Source organism: Salmo salar, chromosome ssa08 (assembly GCF_905237065.1).
Source record: "Salmo salar chromosome ssa08, Ssal_v3.1, whole genome shotgun sequence".
In the NCBI taxonomy this organism is placed as follows: domain Eukaryota; kingdom Metazoa; phylum Chordata; class Actinopteri; order Salmoniformes; family Salmonidae; genus Salmo; species Salmo salar.
The window spans coordinates 16,938,707-16,949,904 of NC_059449.1; positions in this window are offsets into that span (position 1 = coordinate 16,938,707).

An 11,198-nucleotide genomic window follows, 5' to 3' on the forward strand; every position below is an offset into this window, starting at 1 on the left:
GCATATAGGAGGACCTGCTTCTTTGTTAACCACTCAACACAGAATAGCCCCATGTGCGCACTGCCTCAAATCGTTTGGAGAAAATATCCTTTCTATTTTATTGATCTATGTTCAATTGTATTCTTCATACTATAAAATAATATAAAATAATGTCACGGAATTCTAAGCAAATCTTGTCTGCTAAATGAACTAGTGTAGCCCACAGACATCAAGGCCTAACATAAGGACAACTCAGAGTATGCTATTCTGCTCTTCTGAAATAGACGACCTTTTCTTCATATCGTATTTCTTTAGACCTGTCTAAAATAACTAATGGATTTATTGTGATGGTACTACTTAGTCACCTCTTTGAAAATCAGCCATAGAATGCCAACTATTTCATATAGTGTACCTACAGTACTTAAGTAACGCTAAGGGGTCACTGATGTGTTGGGGGAAGATCTAAAGGGGAATTTAGCTTATCGAAACCGACACTTGAAATCAGTATATGGGTCCCGCTCTGTGACTTTCCTGTCTGCTGCCAACATCACAGGTTTGGGGACAATGGCACATTGTGTGGTCGTCATTCAAAGCCAGCGCTGCCATGCCGTAACATTGACACTGAGTGATGGCATAAAAATGATGTCACCGCGGCTGCCTTCGGGGAAAAACAAAGACCTACTTAACTTAAGACATGGCAAATCTGATCTGTGGTCAGATTAAAGCCAGAGATCACTGGGAAGAAGAAAGACCTGCCTACAGTGAAGACAATCTGATCTGTGGTCAGATTAAAGCTGTATGGATCACTAGGAGCGTGAAGAGACCCTAATAACATAGATGGGCTCATTGATTACACAGCAATAAGGGACTCCAACTTCTCCTCCAGAGTGACGGAGTGGCAAAGATATTTTGTTGACTCTTTCTGGGGTTTGACCCCTCGCCGCCTCACATCAAGATGCTCCAGAATGACTTCAGTTTACATACCTCTGAGCTGAGGGATGACATCTGCTTATTTAGTATCTCAATGTGACATGCACAGCAGAGGAGGCTGGTGGGAGGGGCTATAGGAGGACAAGCTCATTGTAATGGCTTGAATGGAATATTATATAACGGTATCAAACACATTAAACATATGGAAACAACATGTTTGATACCGTTCCATTTATTCCATTCCAGCCATTACAATGAGCCTGTCCTCCTATAGCTCCTCCCACCAGCCTCCTCTGATGTTCAGTACCACTCCCAGAATACTCTATCTTTACTGTCCCTCAGTAAGCTTACCGTAAAGAGGCCGATCATTTACTTCATGGTCTATTTGTTTTGTTTCATGGCACAAATACTGCATTATTTCTGCCTGCTGATTTGAAAAATGTCTCTGGACTCAGATGGAAACTAAGTAGTTGTACATTTTCTCCTACAGGGAGTAACAAAATGCATGCCTTGGTAATTTTTGTGGACATTTTTACAGAAGCCCTCTACAGTAAAGTGTTGTGAGTGTGTATAATAACACAGGACCAGCATCTATACTATACCACCATGTGTGCATACATGCATACATACTGTACATGCTTACACGCACATGCATGCACGCTCACACACACACTCACACACAGATAGATTTTTCTTACCCAATCAACACTCTTCACAACAATAATTACCCTTACATTGATCTGCAGCTGTCCACACTGCCTGTAAGTCTTCCATTAACAATACCACAGTACGGTATTGTCACATTTTCGAGGTTGACCATTGATTCAATGGAATATTTGGAAAATCACAGTTTACAATGAGAACATCTTTATACGCTATATTGGTCAAGCACGTCGTAAATCTCTCCCAAAGCGTTGCCCCCCCAATGCATGCTGGGATTTTGGAATACTATACATACCTTGCTACAAGCGCTTTTCAGTCACGCTCTAGTGTAGTCAATAGACAGGCGTGCATAAATGCTCTGCTTAGATATGTCAGACAGCCACGGTGTGGAATAGTATGACTTTATTTGGTTGTGGAGATGAATAAAAGCCTTACTAGTATCTGTATTTATCATTGCTCTCCATACTCCACCTGTAGACAGATACCATGAGGCTTTAGGTTTAATGTCCTGGTAAGGCTTTACTGTGCATCTAACGCATGAGACATCATCATGAAACGCTACCAGTCTCCAAACGTCTTTTAATCTCTCATATCAGTTGTCTGTAGTAGCGTATCAGTAGGAGATCTGTCCCACTGAGACATTTCAACTCAACAAATATATGTGATGACGTGGAATCAACGTGGAAAACTGATTGGATTTGCAAAAAGTCATCAACATAAGGGCATTCCGTCTTGTTTTTCACCCAACCTTTAACGTAACATTGTTGAATTCACGTTAGTTATCATTTTAACCAAATGTAAATGAGAACTAGACGTTGAACTGACGTCTGTGCCCAGCGGGGTGTCTTCTTCAGAGACCTGCGACTCACTACTGTCACACTGCTGACAACAATGGTAGCGTGTCAGTGTGTCTCCACAGCCCCAGGCAAGGCAGAGGAGAGGGCATCATCAGACGGCCGTTTGATTTAGAGTCAGGGGACGGCCTTTCGGGACACTTGATTATCAGAGCCCGGCTTTCATGTGGTCAGCGTTCTCGCTAAAGAGGGGTCACTGTTATCAATTCAATAATCTGAGGCATTTAAAGGGAGCAACAGAGCGGCATTCTTGTTTCCGAAAAGGCTTGACTCTTGGCAAATAAACCTAATCCATCTTCCAGGCAAAACAGAGGAATTGCCCCCGATAGGTAGGCAGCAGCATCTCTTTAAACAGAGCCACACACGCGCACACGCACACACACACTCCTTTTCAAAATGCCTCCAATTGAACTTCCTGGAATGTGCTCCACAATGTGAGAAGTCAGAGCTTGCGCAAGAAGTCGCCCAGTTTTTGATTAGAGTGGAGGAAGCTAACGATGCAAATCAGAGGAACGGCAGGACTTGTATGTAGTCTGGGTTACAGCCATGCAGAGGCCGGAACAATGACCCGTTTGAATGAAATGTACTGTAGTTCCACTGAGATGCTCAATCGCCTTATAACGTACAGCTACTGTAAACACGTAGCCTATGGATAGGCTAACATATAGAACATGATGTCAGTTACCAGCCATAGAAATACAAAAAAATAACAGCACTATTTTCCACAATTAAACAAAACACAATTTTCAATTGGAAGTGCATGGGATAACACTTTCTTAGCCTAACATGCAGCACATGTACAGTACAGGGGCGGAAATCCCGGGGGGGACACGACCCCCCCATCCTGGGAAAAATTTGATTTGTCCCCCCCCCAATATATCACTGAAACATAACTATGTAATTTAAATAATATTAATAATACGCAATGAAAGCAATTGTGCTGATTATAGACACTTAATAGCGCGTTTTTAAGTTTCAAAAGATTGCGACCCCCCCACCCTTTGCCTCACAATGGTTTGATCCACTGCCAGTTCCTTAGCTTGCTAGGTAACAGAGAGGTCGTATCTACTGTCTGAAAGGCACTCAATGCACGTAACTGACGTGAGGTTAATCCAGTCAATCGCGCACACACACTAGCTGAATATGCAGAGCTAGCGTGCAAATATTAACTATTAAGCTAGCTAGTACCTATTCCATTTATGTGGCATCGTCAAAGATGGAATCTTTGCTATTGTCAATTTATTCCAAGTTCAGCATGCAGATGATGTAAGTTAGTGCTTCAAAGTCCCTGTGATAAGGTTAGCGATAAACTGAAGTCCAAACTGAACAGAACTACACTCTCTTCTACCATTGTCTTAAATATATTTAATGGTCTCGTTGCAAAAGCTAAATTGTCGCAAGATAACTTTTATTTATTTATTTTATTTCACCTTTATTTAACCCAGGTAGCAAAGATTATAGCAAACACCACTGAAACTGAATTTGCAAATTCAGCTATTGTTGGAAGCCAGCCAATATGAAACAAACTATTAAAATTACAAAAGGTTGCAGCATATGTTGTGTAAATGGTGAACTCATACAGCTGTCAACTCTTGTCATTTTAATCCGTTTCACATTTGCTAGCTACCTTTTAGATCGAAGCCGAAATAGAATGATTGAAGATGATAGAAGCCCATCTCCTACTGTAAATAACCTACACATTGTGTGTGTGTGTGTAAACCAGCCAGCCAGCCAGGTGGAAAAATGGCAGAAAAATAAAAAAGACGGACATCAGAGTATTTTTCAATACACCAAAACGCATAGTAAGAACCCTAGTAGCCTAATATCTCAAAGACTAGTTGATAAAATGTTCATAAGAAAGAAATGAAATTCTAATGGAAATGTTTCACAATGATGTCATTAGGCAGAGCAGGCAACAGATGGCACACACACAGCAGTGTTGGGGACAGATATGCAGGGACAGACTGGCAGAGACAGGGAGTCTCAGGTAAGTTTGTTAAGTCTTTGTTTGTCAACATTATGAAAGGTTCTCAATTTTTTTTACTTGTAAAATAGGAACATAATTGGAAAATGCCATGGATACCCCCACTCTCAACTTAAACTGGTGACTGAACTAAGATTTGTTATTGCTGTTGTGATTAGTTGTGTAGTTTGGGGTACCGGTAGTTAGGGGTACGGCAAACACCTTATTTCTTTGGTTCCTCAATATACATTTACCATATTACAATGTAGGCTATGTGTTACAGCACTACTTTTGGTGTCCCCCTCAGGAATTGCTCTTGAGAAAATTTCATGTAATTGTCCCCTCCAAAATTGATATCAGATTTTCGCCCCTGGTACAGTAGTTGCGTCCACGTAGCCTATGGATAAACAGACAATATTCACTTAGAAATAGAAAGCATTTGAGTCATGGTTAATCAGTCCTTGAGGGCTTTAAATGGAATTGAGTGCCAAGCCTTAACAAGATGGCTGGCAGATGTAGTAGGAAGTGGTGGTGCCTCTCCAAAAACACAATGTGTTCCTGTCTAATCCGTCTACGTCTTTGTCTTCTTGGTGATAATAGTCAAGTATGAACAAGACCCTTTTGATGCTCTCTCCAGGATGTCGTCTTCACTACAGATGTAGGATCTTAATTTGATCACCCTGTTGCAGGAGAACATTCCTGTAATACAGGACATTTTAAACTTGTAGTGTATTAGTGGTTTAAAAAGGTTTCGGAAGTTTGTAATCTCCTCTTGTCTTTCCCTTACCGAAAATGTTTTGTCCTTTACAACAACCTCCATGAATTATAATCCACATAATAATTCCCATTTCCTGTTGCTACAGGATTATTTTCCTGCTGTAGAAAACGGGCTCAAATTTAAGATCCTACATCTGTAACTGTCATCTGCCCACTCTCCTTCTCTCCTGTTAGCCAAGAAAACGGAGGACTTGACTTTCCCCTCTTAATATTGCCAATTTCAATGATTCATTCATTATTTTCTTATTCTGTGGTCCTGATAGGCTACATTTAGTAAGGGATGTATGTTGCAGCTGACGCACGTAGTTGTTGCTTATTGTTTTTCATTTGGCAGGAGTTGAAACAAAACCCATTTCACATCATGTAGTTCTTATCAGGATTTCACAAGAAAAATGAATAACTCAGTCAAATAATACTGGAAACCACATGCTTTATTTTTCCAACTTTTTGTGGAAATACATTTCCAGACAGGCCGTTAACAACGGAATAAGTGATTTTATTCCAGTCATAGAAATATGAAAAACACAACATTATTATCTGCAATTAAACAAAATAAAATATTCTCCGTTGGAATTACATGGGATAATGGCTTTCTTCTTCCAGGATCTCATTATGGTTCACGTTCCGGAATCAAACATGTTTGTCCTTCCTTTAATGGCCAACTGTGCTACAAATGTTTAGCCACCTGCTGAAACGACTCAGCCATCAAACGGTTCAAACCGCGTCATCATCATCACGTTGTCATGTCCTGACCATAGTAAGATGTTATTTTCTATGGTAGAGTAGGTCAGGGCGTAACAGGGGGTGTTTTTCTATGTTTTCTATTTCTATGTTCACGTTCTAGTTTTGTATTTCTATGTTGGTTTTGTTTGGGATGATCTCCAATTAGAGGCAGCTGGTCCTCGTTGTCTCTAATTGGAGATCATACTTAAGTAGGTTTTTTTTCCACCTGGGTTTTGTGGGTGATTATCTTTTGAGTAGTGTATGTTTCACCTCTGCGTCACGGTTTGTTGTTTTGTTTATTCAGTTTATTTATGTATTGCATAGTTTCACAGAGTAAATAAAATGTGGAATGACACACACGCTGCACTTTGGTCCAGCCTGTAGGGATAATCCATGGCAAGAAGCCTGTAGGGATGATGGCCTGCAGCCCGGAACCTCCTGAGACGGCCTGCAGCCCGGAACCTCCAGCGACGATCCACAGTCCGGAACCTCCAGCGACGATCCACGGTCCGGTGGTACAGAAGCAGAGGGATCAGCGGGCGGAGCGGGGGGATGAGAAGGTTATGGGTACTGCACCAGAGCCGCCATAGACAATAGTTACCCACCCTGCCCTCCCTTTTTTTGGGGGGGGTTGTTGTTTTGTTTAGGTGCGGTCGGAGTCCGCACCTTTGGGGGGGTCACTGGTTTGCGTCACGGTTTGTTGTTTTGTTTATTCAGTTTATTTATGTATTGCATAGTTTCACAGTGTAAATAAAATGTGGAACGACACACACGCTGCACTTTGGTCCGCTCCTCCTTATGACAACCGTGACACATGTCTGCTTGGACCACAGAGGTGGTGGTGTATACACTACAGGAGACAGACAGACCGCTTGGATCATCTGTTTATCGTCTAGCTGGCCTGGGTGTGGCCAGCCCATCTGCAGGAAACTCAGTGACTCACATCAAAGTCATACATAAAAAAGAGCGCTACATCTTCTCTGGGTTTGACTTTGACCACACCAGCGACCAACCCCAACGTCACCACGCATGATTTATAGATGTCTAGTCTGGACCCAACTGTGGGGATGGGGAACGCTGATTTTACAACTGCACAGGTCACAAGCCTTCCGATTCAACTCCCCTCAATCCAAGTCAGAGGTAGTCAGGGTGGACTCCAGGCAGCATACAGGGCCAGTCGACCTGCCCTTGCCCCCTGATGTTTTTGGGATTGATGCGTGGGTGATTGTGTCCGACGTGGAGGGTGGAGGAGGCGAAACCCAACCCAACCCAACCCAAGGCAATACATGCTGTGTGATCCATTAATAAGAACCAGTTCTGATGTGCCGGGTCGAGAAGGTTTACAACAACATGGGTTGCATCCAAGACCTAAACCACAATTACTTAACCAAGTTCCCAGCGTTTGAATCTCCCAGTCAGTGGAATGCTTTAAAAGCAAACATAAAAGCATCATGTCATTCATTTCCTCAACCCCTCCCCCCACCCATACATGGTAACGCATCTTTCCATATGATGATTAAAGATTGTAGACATATTGTTTGTTTAGAACCACAGACTGACAACCAGCCGCGAAAGAGAAAAGGCAGTCTGCTGTAAATTCTGTAAGTCAACACAACGGCCGACAGTCTCTGGGTATACATTATGTACGTACCCTTATGTTGTTGTTTGGAATATATATGGATTTTACTGTATAGCCTGTGACTTCAGCAGACAGATTCAAATGAGGATGGAAAATAATGCTGAGAGAAGTGATTTGTGACTGTTAGTGACCCCCGAAGGAAAGTTTGCATCTGGCTCATTAATTGGCAGATATGACCACCTTGGTCATGGACTGTAAGGCCGATTTTTCTCATGTTGCCATGACTCCATTGGGCTGGAGTTGGTCCAGTTATGGTCTGGCATAGAGAGAGAGGGACTCTCTACCTGGTATTGGATTCTTCCTTTAATCTTTGACTTCATAATCGTAATCAAAAACAACGATGCCTGCCTTCTCTGTTGTCAGTTTGTCTCCACATATCGTTTTACAGATGGTTTGAATCTGTTCAATCGATAAATCGCCAGGACTAAATACCTTTTCGTTATTCGAGCGCATAAACATGGCATGATAGTGGTCAAAACTCAATTACCTTATGGTCGCTGGGGTGATGATAGAATCTCAGAACACCAACACTGTTCCAAACATTCCGAAATCAATTACCCCGGTTAGCACTGGCCAACTGCTTTTACACTGCATACTCGTCAATCGTCGCTGCTGTGAAGAACTCCCAAACCTGCTGTTTCCTTTAAATGTTATGATGATCCAATTTTTGGGGGCATGAAATCTTCATTCAATCTTTTTTTTCCTAGGGACTTGTCCATCATTGCATCGAAGAGGTGCCAGGGCACCAGATCAACCTCACAGCCATCTCCAAAACCTCTAAATAACCTCCAGATAACCCTCTCCAAAACATCTAAATAACCTCCAGATAGCCCTCTCCAGAACCTCTAAATAACCTCCAGATAGCCCTCTCCAAAACCTCTAAATAACCTCCAGATAGCCCTCTCCAAAACCTCTAAATAACCTCCAGATAGCCCTCTCCAAAACATCTAAATAACCTCCAGATAACCCTCTCCAAAACATCTAAATAACCTCCAGATAACCCTCTCCAAAACCTCTAAATAACCTCCAGATAGCCCTCTCCAAAACCTCTAAATAACCTCCAGATAGCCCTCTCCAAAACCTCTAAATAACCTCCAGATAACCCTCTCCAAAACATCTAAATAACCTCCAGATAGCCCTCTCCAAAACATCTAAATAACCTCCAGATAGCCCTCTCCAAAACCTCTAAATAACCTCCAGATAGCCCTCTCCAAAACCTCTAAATAACCTCCAGATAGCCCTCTCCAAAACCTCTAAATTATCTCCAGATAGCCCTCTCCAAAACCTCTAAATAACCTCCAGATAACCCTCTCCAAAACATCTAAATAACCTCCAGATAGCCCTCTCCAGAACATCTAAATAATCTCCAGATAGCCCTCTCCAGAACCTCTAAATAACCTCCAGGTAGCCCTCTCCAAAACCTCTAAATAAACTCCAGATAACCCTCTCCAAAACATCTAAATAACCTCCAGATAGCCCTCTCCAAAACCTCTAAATAACCTCCAGATAACCCACTCCAAAACCTCTAAATAACCTCCAGATAGCCCTCTCCAAAACCTCTAAATAACCTCCAGATAGCCCTCTCCAAAATCCTCTAAATAACCTCCAGATAGCCCTCTCCAAAACCTCTAAATTATCTCCAGATAGCCCTCTCCAAAGAAAAAAACAGGTTTTTAGAAATGTTTGCAAATTTATGTAAATAAGGTATTTCTGTTTAATTTGTTAGAAGTATTCAAACGCTTTGCTATGATACTTGAAATTGAGCTCAGGTGCATCCTGTTTCCATTGATCATCCTTGAGATGTTTCTACAACTGTGGTAAATTCAATTGATTGGGCATGATTTGGAAAGGCACACACCTGTCTATATAAGGTCCCACAGTTGACAGTGCATGTCAGAACAAAAACCAAGCCATGAGGTCGAAGGAATTGTCCGTAGAGCTCCGAGACAGGATTGTGTCGAGGCACAGATCTGGGAAAGGGTCCCCAAAAATATTTGCAGCATTGAAGGTCCCCAAGAACACGGTGGGCTCCATCATTCTAAAATGGAAGAAGTTTGGAACCACCAAAACTCTTCCTAGAGCTGGAAGTTTGCCAAAAGGCACCTAAAGGATGCAGAACATGAGAAACAAGATTTTCTGGTTTGATGAAACCAAGACTGAACTCTTTGGCCTGAATGCAAAGCATCACATCTGGAGGTGGTGGCAGCATCATACTGTGGGGAAAGATGAACGGAGCAAAGTACAGAGAGATCTTTGATGAAAACCTGCTCCAGAGCGCTCAGGACCTCTGACTGAGGTGCAGGTTCACCTTTGAATAGGACAACAACCTTAAGCACACAGCCAAGACAACACAGGAGTGGCTTCGGGACAAGTCTCTGAATGTCCTTGAGTGGCCCAGCCAGAGCCCGGTCTTGAACTCGATCAATCATCTCTGGAGAGTCCTGAAAATAGCTGTGCAGTGACGCTCCCCATCCAACCTGACAGAGCTTGAGAGGATCTGCAGAGAAGAATGGGAGAAACTCCCCAAAAACAGGTGTACCAAGCTTATAGTGTCATACCCAAGAAGACTCAAGGCTGTAATCGCTACAAAAGTACTGAGTAACAGGTCTGAATACTTATGTAAATGTGATATTTCCGTTTTTTATTTGTAATAAGTTTGCAAACATTTCTAAAAACCTGTTTTGGCTTTGTCATTATGGGGTATTGTGTGCAGATTGATGAGGGAAAAAAAAGTTTTAATCAATTTTAGAATAAAGCTGTAACGGAACAAAATGTCAAGCGGTCTGAATACTTTTCGAATGCACTGTATGTCATTCATTCATGGTGATGTTTGTGATTGAAATCCTCCATCTTCTCTGGTCTTCCTGGTGCTCTGGGCCACTTGTCTTTCATCCCCGGTGGCTTTTTAAACTGTTCCAATGCAAAAACATTGCTGGGGCTTTTAAAACAAAAGCCTAGAGAAACTGACAGATTCCAGCTGAGCAGCGCTTTGGATTTATGGGATAAATCATATTGGTATTACAGACAGTTGATGTTGTGGAGCTTTGTGTTCTTCACTTGGATGTTTGAGTGTGATTTCATTCAAACCACAAAAATAACATCATCAAATCTACACTGCATGGATAGTGTTACTTCAAAGTGCAAAAGTCTACGTTCTGGTTGGTTCCCCTTCCTGTTCTCTATTAAAAGCTGATGGTATTGACGCCTCTTGTCAAACAATGTCTTTTTCTTTTACAACTTCCCTGAGTATAAAGAGAGTAGTGAATAGTGCTGTAACCATCACACCATTCAAAGGCCTCAATGTCACTGTTATGATAGGCGTGTACAAAAATGCATTTGTTCATTCAATCAAGCTAGAGTACAGGCCCATCACAGGAAGTATTCACTATTGTAATACATCACAGAAGCACAATACATCCGTCCCGCTTCCCTGATTGGCTGCTTGCCCAAACAAAAGAGGTTGGCACACTGGTTTGAGGCGTGTGACGGATCACTTTTAAGGTCAGAAGTGTGTGTGTGTGTGTGTGTGTGTGTGTGTGTGTGTGTGTGTGTGTGTGTGTGTGTGTGTGTGTGTGTGCTAGAGCATTGCACATACCATAGAGTCATAGAGACTTTGTGGGTGCAGCATTCTGGTTTCAGTAACTTGCTCTTCATCGTTGATGTTGATAAG